The sequence below is a fragment of the Zootermopsis nevadensis genome, unplaced genomic scaffold (assembly GCF_977971745.1).
Source record: "Zootermopsis nevadensis isolate Lab colony 2312 unplaced genomic scaffold, Znev_1.0 Znev_ptg000010l, whole genome shotgun sequence".
NCBI lineage: Eukaryota > Metazoa > Arthropoda > Insecta > Blattodea > Termopsidae > Zootermopsis > Zootermopsis nevadensis.
Genome location: NW_028259142.1, coordinates 11,725,509 through 11,741,753, shown reverse-complemented (window position 1 = coordinate 11,741,753; position 16,245 = coordinate 11,725,509). Strand labels below are relative to the sequence as shown.

The following is a 16,245-nucleotide window of genomic DNA, read 5'->3' as shown; positions in this document are numbered from 1 at the left end:
TTAGCAGTTCTATCATTAGCTAATATTGGTGCTGTAATATGATCATATTAACTAAAGCAAAACCTATCTATAAAGTAATACAGATTTGAAAAAGCCTTTTCGACACGAATTTGTCTAATACCTCTAATGAAAGAGAAAGTTTAGAATTTAATGGAAAGGTTTCTGAGTATTTGTTGCTTTCTATTTATACACTATTGATTCTGCTGCTTAATGCAATTTTTCTAAGAAATAAATTTCCTGTCACACGTCGGAAAGAATTAAATAAGGCTGTCAACAAACGAGTTCAAAGTGCAAAATAATTTATAAAAGGAAAATATTTATATCGGACCGTCCACTCTAACTTATGACTAATCACCTCTCGATGGAAACTTGTTTAATTGATTTACATCACCATCTTCAGACCTACTAAAAGAACAATTACTTATATATTGTGCTACAGATGGTCTTGACAAGTCGATTTGGCAAATTGATACATTTTGTACATACGATATTTATTTATTTATTATTATTTAGTGTTCTGTCTGACGACAGGTCCATATGAACAGGATCTTTCCATCCTTTTCTCGGACTGGGACCTGTTATATACGTTCTTGGCAGATGATCCAGAAGTGGTTTGCCATTGCCTTCTTCTGTGTGTGAATGGAGTAATTGTTGGGATGCCACGGAGAAACCGGGGAAGCCCCCGGAGGAAAACTCCGTGTTTCCTAGACCACGGCCTTGCCCAACACAAGTTATGAATTTGAGCACCACCGGGAATTGAACCCGGGACCCCAGGCTTACAAGGCTAGTGTTCTGACCGCTAGACCACCGTATATACATACGTTATACAGTTATTCAAAATATAAAATGATAATTATTTACAATTTACGAACATGAAGTGTAGTTGACAGTATATACTAGGATAATCCAGGCACGAATTGCATATTTCAAACACGAGCATTATGAGTTTATAGCAGCGTGGGTATGCAATGTAAGCTCCCAGAATTGTTCGACTGAAAAGTTATGGTCCCAAGGTTTTTTTCTCAGGAGTTGGTTACGTGACGTTCTGTATTGTATGAACTTGGCCTAAAATCCGAAATTTGCATTTACAAGCATAGATCCTAATTATTTAATGACGATTAGATCGTGTCATGATCGTACTGGAGAAGTAATGTTTCACATTTTTAACTGAAACTTCAGCTCGGTGGCAGGCTTATAATTCTTAAAAAAAAGCATGCCGTTCTATGGAATACACAAATCTACTTATGTAAAAATACGCTGTAATTTATTCCTTGATTACATTTCTAAAAGTAAGACATTCTAGAAATCTCTTGACGACTGATGTAAGGAGGTGTGAAGGACGCGAACATAAACGGGCAAAACAAGTGGTAATATGTCAGGATGAGTGTAACTGAAAAACCACCATTACTTAGTCATCTTTAATTCTTCAGATACAGCGGGACACATTTTGTATACTGATCTTAAACATTAAATAAATACAGACCGGAAGATCAATGTTTGAAAGTGTGATTAGAAAGGAAAAGTGATACTAACCTCTATTCTTATTTCGGGTAAGAAATTCGCTCCAGGGACGTCTTTTATTAACTCAGGAGCTTAGTAAAGAGCGTCACTTCTAAGATGTCTTTCAGTCTTCCAGAGTTCCAATACAACATTACTTCCAGACGGACCTCCTCCACTCTTCATATCTGGCCGATTATAAAAAACCACTACAAACATTTCACCCACGCAAGAACACACTATACGCGACATACATTTACGAAACAACATTGAATGTGATAACAAAGTACTATTGATCTAGAAGAGGATAACTTTCCGATATTTAATGGACATCTGACGAAGGATTGCATTTAGAATATTACATTTAAATTTATATCAATTATACACCTGAATATGGTTCATTGAAAACCGAAACATGTCGTGAAAATGATGATGCTCTAATTGTAAATCGAACATTTCGATAGAAAGAGCATCATTTTAATATATTTTAATATATTTTAAATATTTTAAATATTAAATGTTAATTATAGTAATAATATTTTAATATTTAATAAAATATTTTATTGTGATTAGACGGTTGAAATAAACAATTATAATCATCACAATATGACGCAACAATATCACCTTTCAGTCTTCGTAAAAGATAAATATCTGAGTGGCAAATCTGGCGAGTACATTGTATAGGGAAATAATGGTTGATGGTATTATCGTGTAGGTCGCTTATAGTGGTGACTAAGGAAACGGATTTTGTTACCACTTTCCTAATTCCCAAAAATCGAGTTCGGTCATTCCACCATGAACTAAATTCTGCAGCAAACGTACGGTACATACTATCAATATTCCATCATCACTAATCGCATGACATACGTGAGCAAGAGAGGCAGACAGACTGGCGGACATTTATAATTAGACAGTTAGTCAGTTTCCATATGAAATGAAACATGCGCATGTTAAGTTCACAAAACTGCTCCTTGCAACCCTTCTTCGTGTCAGACGAGGATTAGATGTAAGGTACCCGCTTAAAAACATCAATCATTACTATCCGCGGCCGTCTTAACCTTCAAAGCCAGTTCGTAACTCTATTAAGTTCTAATTCAGAGTGACCTTGACTTATGATTTAAAGATGTAACGTTCCGAGATTGAATATTTGCGGTCGAAACTCCATCTTTGTGAGAATAAATAATCACTTGCTTTTTTTTCTTACATGGGAGAGACCGCCAATGAATTAAAAAAAATATATAATTTCGACGTAATGATATTATGATAGGAAGAAGTCAATGTACCGCAGGGCATTTCGCATGTTGAAAGTTCTGTGTTTCATCTTCCTTCATGTTTCTTATTAATTTACTCTCCGACGTTTTGTTCTTATTCATCCATAAAACCTTATCAAAAGACATCACCTAATGTAATGATACATGTGTTGTAGTCGTATTACAAATTACAAGTTCGTATCTCTCACAAAAAAGACTATCGTGAGTTGAGATTAATTGTGGTTTTCTTCAGTTTTTCCATTATTTCGCGTCCTTCCCAATTTCTGAGACTTCTTAATCGTAATTCTTACGATAAATATGTAACCCATTCAGCAATTGAACAGTCGTTAAAATACCAAAAATAAGCGAACTCCTACCGACCTTGTCATAAGAACGCTCGGTTAATAATGTCAGTTAAATACTTATTTTCGCCGTTATCTTTAAGAGCGTTCTAACATATTTTATTAATGTTATTAAGGAAAGCTGGTATCGTGATACCATGATCTTTTTTCCTCTCTGTGTGTCTCAAAAAACTTTTGACCATGCGACGAATTTCCATGAACTGGTATGAACATCGCGCTGTTATCGACCACGTCACATATAGACATTAAAATATTCTACATATAAATAACCATCTTCCCAACCTACTCGATGTTATACAAAGCCTTAAAATGAGTAAACCTCGTTAAAATTATTCTTTGATCAGAATACTGCCAATGAAAATTAAACAATCTCAATATATGTTTCACGATGTAATTTAAAATCAAAATTTTAAGCTCTATGTTGCAATTTAACGGTGCGTATCGCCATAATGGGGTAACATTTCAAGGAATTCAAATGCTTCTGTGCTTAATTGTACTTCTTGATGGCGAAGGGGATGTTGGTTTTGTGCTGCTGGTGAGAGATGGTAGGATTCTCATCACTTGAGCAAGGTGATGTAATAATTCACAGCACTAGCAAACAAGAAGCAATTTATTGAGGTTCCCAATTTAAACCCAGCCAAAGGAAGTAGGAATGCAATTAGATGAGATACGAAAACTGCGGTGAGGTTAGGTTTGTGGCAAGATGCCGCAGTTAAGATGGCGAAATAGTCGATGCTAGTAGCACGCAGACACCCTGCTTGGGTCTAATAAGTAAATAAAAGATCCGCTTTACACAGCAACCCATGTGCTTCGAATCAAATGACGTAAGGAGAAACTACATTAAATGACGTTTCTCTTGAATGTAATAAACACGTGCTGAACACGACGAACAAATAACTTTTCACTGACGAATTTAACCACGTAAGATTTCACGTTCTCACAGCGCCAAGTATGTAAATGACTGTCTTCTGGGTTGTTGCGCCGTGTAATTCGGTAGAAGATTACCGATGTTTCAGAGGTCATTGCTGTCTCTATGATCAGGGTTGTTATTGTCATTATTATGAAGGCAATAATCACTTCTGAAACGTAAACTTCTATCAGACTACACGGCGCAACAGCCCAGAAGACAGCCATCTTCGAATCTGACCAAATATCCTAGTCTTCTAAAATGAAATGAATTATTTTTAAAATTCAATATCATGAGGAACGTAAATGTCTTGTGGCCGAATTAGAAATTACCGCGTAGGTCACTGAGTTAAGCGAAGTTTAAATAAGTCATTCTACCATTTTGACTCCGACATTACAAATTAGGCCTCTCATGGTGTGTCACCGAGAAACCCCACGGGAATATTCCAGGTGAAAACAAAGTTTCTACATTTATACAATACAACATAACTTAAAGACGAATTTTGTAAATATTTTTCTACAGTCAAGTTTGGACCGTATCAGCAAGCGACTAATCTCCTGACACTTTCAATAATGGAAATCTGACCAAACTGCCTTTTAAACACGAACAAACTGAACAACTATGGAGCAAACTATTCATCATGGTTTTAATAAAGTTACACTCTACGTTAAACATGAACAATGGCTATGTACGAGCTGAATCTAAACAAAGTGTCCAATCCACACGAAATAACAGCCACTCATCCAGCATATAAATCATTTAAAATTTATCTTTGACAAATAAAACCACAGATTAAATTAACGCAGACATGTCAGTTTATCTTCTAATTGTATATCATTTCATTCACTAATCAAACATCTCTTTGAATATTAATTAAATAATGCCGTTCAGGGGTTCAGGAGAACAAAAGGAAATTTACCAATGATGACCATTAAAATTTTGTATGAATTTCAATGCCTCTGTTTTATACAGTACCAAAATTCTACTCACATTTCGTCGATAGAATGAAAAGCAATCTGTATGCAGTCGTAGAAGTGACAATCGACACTGCTCGATATTACAAAGGCAACCGGCCATTTTCATTCCGAGAACAAAACACAAATGTATTGAATTTCGTGCCGGAGACACCCTGCAGTTAGGAATAACAATCATTTCAAGCAATGAATATCTTACACCGGTATGTACGCTTCTACCTACCCGTATGACAATACAAGCTTCCATTTGCAAATATAATTGTTAAATATTTTACTTCTTGCATACAGTCAACTCGTCCTGATCATTTGTCATTATATCGAAACCAAAACAATGGGTGTGTTGCCTACGTTTTACGTTTAATGCCCCTTTTTGATACTTAAAACTTCTCATGCCTTCTTCCTTGACAGAAAATCTTGTGTTGTGTTAGGGTTTCGTGGATGTAATATTATGTGTTTATAGGATTTGAGATTTTACGGTGGTGAATGAGAAGATGGCTGTCTTCTAGGATGTTGCGCCCTGATGATGGAGGCAGCAAGGACCTCTGAAACGTCGGTAAACTTCTACCAGACCACACTGCCCAACATCCCAGAAGACATCCATCTTCTATTTTTGACATAAATACGTCTATATTTTAGGGTCAGTGTCATTCGGCAAAAAGTGTAACGAAAAAGTGGAACGAAAAAGTGTAACTGCATTGTTATGTTACCTTGGAAACGTCAATTGTTTACTCGGCATTATTGTTACCTAGGAAACGTTACATTACTCAGCATTATTAGTACCTAGAAAACGTCATCTGTTTACTCGGCATTGTTGTTACCTATAAAACATTTCATTATATTACATTACCTTACATTATATTACCTTACCTTACCTTACATTACATTTCATTACTTTACATTAAAATACATTACTTTACATTACATTCAGCTACCACAGACCCATCTTAAGCGTAATTAATTCAAGTTGAATAAGCAATGTCTTAATCACACTTTACGCAATTGTAAAGCATGTATAAAGGAAATATTTAGAATAAAGCCAATATATAAACTTCCTTTCCTTATAGACGTATTTACGTCAAATTCTCCGGAACCGTGGTTCTACTGTCACTTTTTAATACCTAAACTTATGTGCACTGAGCACATCTGTCATCTAAATTACTGGCAAATAAGGAAAAACAAAGCAACTGAAATGAAGAATAAAGGCAATTAATTATTTCCTATTGATTAGACATATACTACTCCAAAAATGGACTTCCAAGTAGATTCGTATCCCTATACTTCGTTTAGTCACTCTTATTTGAAGATGATCTGATTGGTAAACCTCCATGCCATAATACGTTGTAATGTCCGGGGGACGGATAAACACTATAATCTGCTCAGGAAGTCCATGGAATAGACATCAACAAATAATAGCCAGAAGCGTTATTATATTGACTTCATATTGGTCTACAGCGCGGTTCACACCGCGTACATCCCCAGCTGCTTTGAGCGTAAACCGGCGAGCTCATATAGGCTCAGGATAAGAAGCTGTCGTGTGATTTTGGACGACGCATGTCCTTGCCTGACTCAGTTTCTCGTCTATGTTCACGGACCTATTTTAAACAGAGAATAAGACACTGTTGTTTGTAAGTGGTTACCATAAAACCCGCTCCTCTATCTAAGCAGATTACATGCTTACAAGCTAAGGAATCCTAAGACGTAATCCTTGGGACTAAATAAACTGCTGAAATGGTAGGAAAAAATACCGAGTATAAACCACAGCAACTATTAACACAACAGATAACTCGCTCGGGTTCTTGAAAGGTGTGTTAGTCTAATATGGAAAAATTGTATTAAGGTGATTTGTATCAATTGAAAAAAGCTCTTGGTTAGTATATCTGCATTTCCATGGTATATAATTTTAAGTTGTTAGTCATAAATAGATTTAACTTGGAAGAGATGGCTGAAAATGTTTTCTTCACGATTGTCTCAAACAATAAATGAAACCATGGAAGTATTAACAGTGGTTCTAAAGGAGAAAACGCATCGTAACATATTTCTCAAAGTCGCTTACAGTTTATCATGGATTTAACTTGATAAAGACCAACATATAAAAATGCTTATTTTATAACGGAATCAAAACGGTAATCAGATCTGTTTTCTCGATAGGTAGAATCGTATTTTTGTGTCCTATTTACTTAAGAACACCGATGTCACTTGGAATTCTAAATCAGAAAAGAAACAGAGTTGTAGAAATTATTTAAAGCAAATGTTAGATTTACAGAGTGTAAGCTTCATAATTTTATAATGACGGAATTAGTTTATGAACATTTTACAGCCACGTGTTAACCGAGTAGATCCCAGTAAGCCAGCCTATAGTAGCAGTCGTTAAAATCCCTAGTTCTGAGCACTGTCATCATAAAAGTAAATAGCATCCTTCCACTTATAAATTAAATATAAAGAATTTATTGAAACAAATGGACTGATTTTATAAACAATATGAATAACTTGGTGGTATGTACGGTGCCTTTATTGTTTCTCAAATTATATAATTTTATTATTGTAATGATTTCAAAGGTTATTTTCTCTTTAACTGATTATCTGTCTTTGTACAGCTAACACAAAAGACCGTGAAGCTGATAATTAGTAAACACAAATTAGCAAATTAGCTTTAATTATCACAGAGCGAGCTAATCAAATCATTGGATTCTGCTTTCTAAATTTTATTTTAATGAGATTTTAGAAACAGCATCGAATATAACTACAACCTACAAGTAAAATTAACATAAGAGATAACTTTAAAGGATTTTCCGCTTCAAAAGGTTTTAGTTAAGAAAGTAAAAGCTTTATAGCCTCTAGTTTCGCTTTGATAAACAACTTTTATTGAATTAAGACTAACTTTCGTATAAATTTGAGGACTCCCATTCCACTACGGCCATGCCTTACGCAACATGTCTTATTATAAGATCTCAGCTCAGTCAGTATAGTGACTAGCTACGGGCAGGACGACCGGGGTTCGATCCCCGAAGGGAGCAGAGGATTTTTCCTCTAGCCTCTGCGTCCAGACCGGCTCTGGGGCCCACCCAACCTCCTCTACAATGGGTCCTTTCCCGGGGGTAAAGCCGGCCGGGGCGTGACGCTGACCACTCACCCCCATCTAGTGCCGAGGTCAAGAATGAGTAGGAGCTATACCTCCACTCCCCCCAAGCGCCTAAATGGCGTATAGTGGGACAGCTTTACTTTTAATCTCATACCCTAAATTATTTCCTGTCACAGTTTTAACTCGAATGGCTAAAAATCGATAGTTTCGCAATTTTCTACAGGCATACCTGTGTAGTTTTGTTATCTAATTATATCTGCTCTGTTGTTGCTTGCAAGTGTGGAATCTAGGTTAGCCGTATCCTGTGGTCAGCTCATAAAAACAGCGAGCATATTGAAGATGGCTATTATATTCCATTTTGCAGCGTTTGTTCTGCAAAATTTTGGATAACCGACCAAGGCATTTTAATTGAAACACAAGAAACCATGTATAACAGTAAGATTGGGGTCTGTCGGCGGTTGGACATCTCTGCAAGCGGACAGCATTGTATGTATTACTCTTTCATATGTTACAACCTTTTTCACAACTGAAAAACAACAACAAAGGATCAGCAGGTTTATATTTATAAACCCCTAAAACTGGCTACTACTATCCATTCTTAGTTTTATTTAGTAAATACCATCCTTTGTCTGTGTTAGTATTTATTTATTTATTTGTACTTTACTTAACGATGCTTATAGTATACAAGTAAGGATGAGAGGATTGGAGATTATGTGGAAGGGGTCGTGGCCTAATCTGAGGTTCTATCCCGGAATTTGAGTAGAGAGACTGAGAAAAACCACCGAAAACTTCCAGGTCAACATTTGAACACTGGCCATTACAAATACGCAACAGCATTGCTAACCATTCTACCACTATGTTCGGCATATTTTGTATTAAAGTAGAAATACGTAAATTTGAATGTCTGTAAGCAGTTCTTGGAATCAACTGAGCAGTATCAAGGTATTTGATGCTGTATAGGAAATAAATTGCTAAATGAAATAAAACACGAATTAGAAAGAATAGGTTTGGGAGATGAATACAGAAATGGAAAAGGTGAGTAACAGAAATGTATGCATCGAAATAAACAAAATGTACTTCGATACTGAGAGACAATACATGAGGACAAATATGAGAAACAAGGGATCACTGGCATTTTACAATGACTTGAAGAGCAGTTGGGAAAATAAATTATACAGGAGTGCGTACCCAACAGGCTATAAGAGGTATGTGTATGGTGGTAAAATCTTGTACCTTTTTACCTCTTTGCTTTAGTTAATTTTATGTAATTATAATTTCATACACATATACCACATATCCGGGAGGGTCAAAGTTCTTCTATTAGCACAAATGGCCAAGTTCACAGTTATATCGAACAGCGCTATCGAGGGTATTGGGAAACATAATGTTCATAATATTTACTAATTTTCATTAAAAAGAGACGAACTCCCCTGCCGGGGCTCTGAGAAAAATAAAAAACTCATACACCTCTTATCATTTCAGTCTTAAGACATCATAGAAACAAATTTATAACATTTTCTCTACAGTAGAAATGTAGGTGCAATGAAAATCGATATATAGCCGGCTGGAAACTAACAGCATTCTAAACTGAACAGTAGAAAGTGTTTTCTTATTTTAATCACCTCTTAATTTTATCATAAACTAGAGCAGGGCGCTCCTTTCGGAGCTCCTAGGGGGGGTGGTCAAGTTTGTAAAACGCAACCAACCTTGGTTAGTCCCAAAGGGGAGTTAGTTTAGTGTCTCATCCAAGTGTTTTAACCCCTGAGTAAGAAACTAAACTAACCCCCCCCCCGAATGGGGGGTTTAAACACTTGACCAAAACACCGAAGGGGTTTGGTTGCGTTTTAAAATCTTGAGTAAGACACTAAACTAACCCCCGTGTATAAACAAATATAAGGTCATATTGTTGATGACGTCATTTTTTGACAACGATGGCTAATCCTTTCGGAGCGCTTCTTGTAATCTGATATTTTACTTCTTTACGTCGATGATCAGAGGCCAACAGTTCTTGGTTAGTCAACTTTCTACGTCCAAACCCACCCTTGCAAGTCTTCTTTTTTTCTATTCTGTTTTTTGTTGAATAGTTCTGATGTTTTAGTTCTTTACGTCGCTGTTCAGTGGCCATCTGTTCTTGGTCAGTCAACTTTCTACGTCCAGCAACACCATTGCTAATCTTCGTCTGTTTTTTCTTTTTCTTTTTTTCTCTTCTGTTCTTGTTGTATACGTTTTTCTATGTTTATCAATGTAACTCTCCCTTCGTTTTTCTTTATTTATTAAATAGGTCTGATGGATTAGTTCTTTACGTCGCTTTTCAGAGGCCAACTGTTCTTGGTTAGTCAACTTTCTACGTCCAACAACACCCTAGCAAATCTTCGTCTGTTTTTCTACGTGTGTTCTTAATATGGTCTCGTTTAACAATGTGAGTCTTCTTTCGCTTATCCTTATTTGTTAAATAGATCTGATGTCTTAGTTCTTTACATCGATGTTCAGAAGCCACCTGTTTTTGGTCAGACAACTTTCTACGTCCAACCCCACCCTTGCAAGTCTTCGTTTGTTTTCTTCTGTTCTTGTTCAATAAGTTTTTCGCTTTTCTTCATTTCTTAAGTATGTCTGATGTTTTAGTTCTTTACGTCGCTGTTCAGAGGCCAACTGTTCTTGGTTAGTCAACTTTCTACGTCCAATCCCACCCTTTCAAGTCTTCGTTTGTTTTCTTCTGCTCTTCTGTTCTTGTTGAATAAGTTTTTCTGCGTTTATCAATGCAAATCTCCCTTCGCTTTTCTTTACTTGTTAAGTAGGTCTGATATTTTAATTCTTTAAGTCGCTGTTCAGAGGCCCACTGTTCTTGGTCAGTCAACTTTTTACGTCCAATCCCACCCTTGCAAATCTTCCTCTGTTTTTCTACAAATGTTAATATGGTCTCGTTTATCGATGTAATTCTTCTTTCGCTTTTCTTTATTTCTTAAATATGTCAGATGTTGTAGTTCTTTACGTCGCTGTTCAGAGGCCAATTGTTCTTGGTCACTCAACTTTCTACGTCCAACCCCACCCTTACAAATCTTCGTCTGCTTTTTTCCCCTTCTGTTCTTATTGAATACGTTTTTTCTGCGTTTATCAATGTAAGACTTCCTTCACTTTTCTTTATTTCTTAAATATGTCTGATGTTTTAGTTTTTACGTCGTAGTACAGAGGACAACTTTTCTAGGTCAGTCAGACGTTTTAAAATCTTGAGTAAGACTCTAAACTAAGTCCCCCGAATGGGGGTTAAACACTTGAACAACCCACGTTTTGGGGAGGGTTGGTTGCGTTTTAAAATCTTGAGTAAGGCACTAAAGTAACCCCCTTCGGGGGGTTAGTTTAGTTTCTTTTTGGTTGAATATTATTATTAGTATCAGATTACCTTTTTGGTGTTGGCAACGTCTTCTTTCACTTTCCTTCATTTCCTAAATAGTTTTATGTCGCTGTTCGGAGGCGATGTGCTGCTTCTGGAGCAGTGATAATGCGACTGGCTTGATAGTTTTTGATTTCTTTGTTGTGAAGCGTTATTTGTTTACTCGGCATTGTTGTGTTCCACAACAATGCCGATTTTGTTTATAGTTGACATTGTTGATGACGTAATTTATTGACGACAACGACTAATCACAAATTTTTATAAGGAGATATGTTTTCGATGTATTGTTATCGTGTACTTCAATTATAAATATATAACAATATACTTTTAATAATTATTAACAGTATATTTTCCTCTTGGGTTAATCTTTGTTATCCAAAACTGCACCATACCATAATTGCTGCTATTCTTGAATTCTGTGATACATTTCACATAAAATATTACTGCAAGACAGAAAATAACCTGGCCTCAATATAAGTTAATGCGAAATGGGACCAAGTCTGTAGGCTGGAAACAGACCCACGTGTATAACGCATGTGTTATATAGGTCTTGTTGATTATCAATAAGCCTACTTGTATAAAATCGGCTTAATGGGTTTCAGATTAAGGTAGACAGATGGTACTTCAGCTACAGGACAAATATTTCTGAAAAAAGTTTTATATCTGTCTGAAGAATGCTCCTGACAGGAAGTCAACGGAAACTAACAGGGTTATTACATAAACCAGAATTATTTACGAGAAAGTAAGAGGTTATGACATATTTCATAAAATAATTTTATTATCCTGAACTGCCAGAATGAGAAACTATGAAAAATACTAATGACACGCACTTGTGTGACAGAGCAGGGCGATGATACCAGCTGTCCAGCGTGTCCTCAACTCTCGTCGCTTACAATTTGGGTTTCTTGATACACACACAAATTTAGGAAATACAACGTCGTGAATGTCTGTCTAAAACGTCAGACCATCTCAAACTCAAATTATAATTGCGCTAACATTTATTTTATCTCCACTTTGTTCACGCCTTTCCGACCTTTGGTTGTCTTGAGTATGCCCACCCAAGCAGTAGATTATATCAAAATCTGATTAACTAGGTTCATACAGAGTTTACAGAGCAGTGAGTATCAAACTATAAAATCAAAGTAAATTACAATAAAAAAAATTGAGTGTAAATTCTTTTTAATTCAACAGATGTAATATTAAGTACGATTTACATCCTCCATAAAAGAACAAAACGTATGTTCAATATTCTGATCGAATATCATCCTTTTCATCTAGAAAATAAAACAGTGTATTACACAATTAATACGGGTACACTGCTATAGTTAATTGGTTTATGGGTCATAGTGAAATCTTGAAATCAAATAAGTCCATAAGGATCTAATATTTTGTTCACTTTGCTTGGCGCCTATTCACAACTTGGTCCATAAACTTCAGGACGGAGTGGTTCTTCGAAATCTGGCCAGAGAATTAAATTACGAAAATTTAGTTTCAGCTGACATCTGTGGGTGATTATCTTCGGTATAGTCGGCGCAATAGTTTTTGGCCGGTGGAATTTTCAAGGGGAAGGCTAGGAGCGAGTCTCTTTTGCGATAGTATAATGCTGACTGCACCGAGGAGCTTGTCTGACTGAACGCCCAAACAAAAGAAAAGCACTGACCGTGCCACCTCGGGTACATAAAGTAGGCCCGTCCGCCAGCTCCGCCAGCTCCTCCACCGGCCAAAAACTAATGCGCTGACAATACCTAACACCAAATCTCTGCAACTCGACACGGTTCTATTTATCATACGTTACGAAGTGTTAATGAAATTTCATCTCCAAAGTATCGGATATAATAAGTACACATAACTGATATTGAAACAACAGGCTCTAACAATGTTACTAGACTATCTCTGAACCAGTTTAATCCAAATCACATATTTTTACCTTCTTAGCATTAATTTTATATTTGCCTCGTTTCTGTTCCGATGCTGAAAAATTATATTAAACCATAACTTAAATAGTATTTGAAGCCGTGTAGTGGATTAAACTGACCCGGAATAGGGTCGAATGGGGGACTTTGTTATAAAGTGGAGATTTCGTTGAACAAATTATGTACCATGGAGATAGTTGCTTAGAAATGCACGCGAAGCCTAAATGAGGAAAACTAGAATACGGCCCGAGATTCAAACCCGTGGCTTCTCTATATGAAGACAGAAATGCTAACCTTGTAACTGCAACGTTCGATACGTAGCATTTCAAAACTAACTGACATTACTGTCACGATAATAGGTTACTGATGTTTCGCGTCTATGTGTCTCACAAATATTTAATATCGATGTCAAACGTGTACCAGTGACATCTGTAATTGCTAGTATGTGTACACTCATGTATAGACGGAACTTCAATGCAGACAGAATGTACAGTTCACAGCATTTTGACCTGAACGACAGACAGGCAACAACATCGAAACAGTCACTGCCTCATTTAAAGTGACATAAATTGTTACCCAATTATACATAAAACTGATGATGACCGCCCATGGTCGAAACGTAGTAAAAACCAAAATTTTGTTAAACGTGACTGTGTTAATAATATCAACAGTTAACAAAAGTAACGCTAATGCAACTTTTATTTGAACATTAAATTATAATTCAGGGCACGGTAAATGCAGTGAGATTATTTTCTAATATAAAACAAATTAATTAACTCCTTAAAGGACCAAACTCTTCTAAATTACATTTAAAAGTTAGGATGCCACTCCTGCTTTTTATTCGGGAGATCTCGGGTTAAAATCTCAGCCCGGAGACCGGCTATTCAGACTAGGGTCTTCGTGATTTTTCCTCAGTCCCTCCAGGAAAATTCTGAGATAATACCTTAAATTAGGTCACGACTATTTCTTTTCACATCCTCTCATTCCACGATATTGAGCCCAGAGGCGCATTGCATCGCACAAGCCCAAGATTTCGGATCAAAGCGTAAAATGTTCATATTGATATTTTACTAGCCGGGATAGCTCAGTCAGTATAGTGACTAGCTACGGGTTGGACGACCGGGGTTCGATCCCCGACTGGGGCAGAGGATTTTTCCTCTATCCTCTGCGTCCAGACCGGCTCTGGGGCCCACCCAGCCTCCTCTACAATGGGTACCGGGGTCCTTTCCCGGCGGTAAAGCCGGCCGGGGCGTGATGCTGACCACTCACCCCCATCTAGTGCCGAGGTCAAGGAAGAGAGGAGCTATACCTCCACTCACCCCAAACGCCTACATGGCGTATAGTGGGACAAACTTTACTTACTTTACTTACTAGCTCGATCTACGTCAATTCATTTTCGTGTTTGAATTTTAAAATACAAGAGAAGAATGTGCTTGAATTGTATACGCTTTTTTAAAAAAATGCAAACTAAGGCTTTTAATGTAGAATCCTTGTCCTTGCAATTAATGCGGATTTCAAAAATTACGCGTCTGCATAATAATATATGTAACGTGTACAGCAGATATAATTTTAAGATGAAATTTATACATTAAAATAAGTACCAGAAATTTTAAGGCTGCGGTTAATAAACTGTGTTTAAGTGTTGCCGTCAATAAGAAATTTAATCGAAATCCGTCTAGTACTTTGGAGATTGAGCGAACAGACAGAGAGACAAACAGAAACGACCTCGACACCAATCATTTAATGCATTTCGAGGAAAGAATGTACAAATGCACAAAACGTATTTAATTTTCCTTACAGTTTACAACGATTAAACTTCTGTAGTGTCACAGAAAAGAGTACATTTTGTTTCTTATTATTTATTTAGGTATTTACCCATTCCTTAACTGCTAGATGCAAAGTCTTCTTGTTTCTCCCATTTTGAACGAAAGATATTAATTAAAATGATGTATGTTGGGTTTTGAATTCCGGAATATTTTATACTCAGCAAGACCATCTTCATCTTTATCTTATTTTCGAATTTTACTCATAGAATGAATCGCATAATAATTTAGTACATTTATTTAATAATTACGAAGAAGCTAAAAATTATTTTGTAATTAGCTGTTAGATTTAGTATGCTTTCAAGCACCCATGTAATTAGTCGCTACTCTAAGAATTCTTGAAAGAGGTAATTAATTAAATTCAAGATCATTTTATTATTCGTATATATAAGATTTGTGTGTACCGTACCCAATTTGATATATGCCTGCCACCAGAGCTATAAACCCAAAGTAACATTATTATTAAAACAAATAATTACTGTTATTTTATCTGGTTCAACAACATCGTAGGTCTACTGCGACATTGCTAACACAAGGGGAAGAATAAGAACAAAAATGCTAACTATACGCATTGAATTATGGGTCTGAGAGATATGTCATGGCATCACGTGACTTGGAGACGTTGCGAGGAGTAATTGGTAGGCATATGAAATGAAACTACGCCCGCGGTCACAGGCCTGAAGACCTGAAGTTCTTTTTAACTACAGAAGTTTCAGGTTTAATAACTGTTAGCTAATCATCTTACTGTCTGAGGAGTGAGTCTCTTCCAAGTGCATATAATGTTCAACAGATTATTTTACAAAGTTTAAATGGTCAACCATTATAAATTTCATTTATATTCACTTAAATGCAAATTTGGAAAATAAAAAAGAAACTATTAATCCAGAACGAGGGAACATGTTAGTACCATTATTAACTTCTTCGTTTACTGTCTGAGGAGTGAGTCTCTTCCAAGTGCATATAATGTTCAACAGATTATTTTACAAAGTTTAAATGGTCAACCATTATAAATTTCATTTATATTCACTTAAATGCAAATTTGGAAAATAAAA

The 16,245-nt window shown here is 36.2% G+C and overlaps 1 protein-coding gene across 15 annotated transcripts in view; it reads right to left on the bottom strand.

Moving 5' to 3' along the window:
* The window catches only part of LOC110828488 (uncharacterized), a 727,302-nt gene that overhangs the window by 340,188 nt on the left and 370,869 nt on the right, over positions 1 to 16,245 (bottom strand). Inside the window, exons 1-2 of one of the 15 annotated variants that reach the window (XM_087346534.1) lie at positions 11,467 to 11,726; positions 1,534 to 1,685 (exon numbers count right to left, since the gene is read on the bottom strand). The exons of 13 other annotated variants lie outside the window; for them this stretch is intronic. The gene's annotated coding sequence lies outside the window, so the exon portion shown is untranslated. Of the gene's footprint in view, positions 1 to 1,533; positions 1,686 to 11,466; positions 11,727 to 16,245 lie in introns of those variants that run through there. One more of the 15 variants, XM_087346535.1, reaches the window with a different exon arrangement.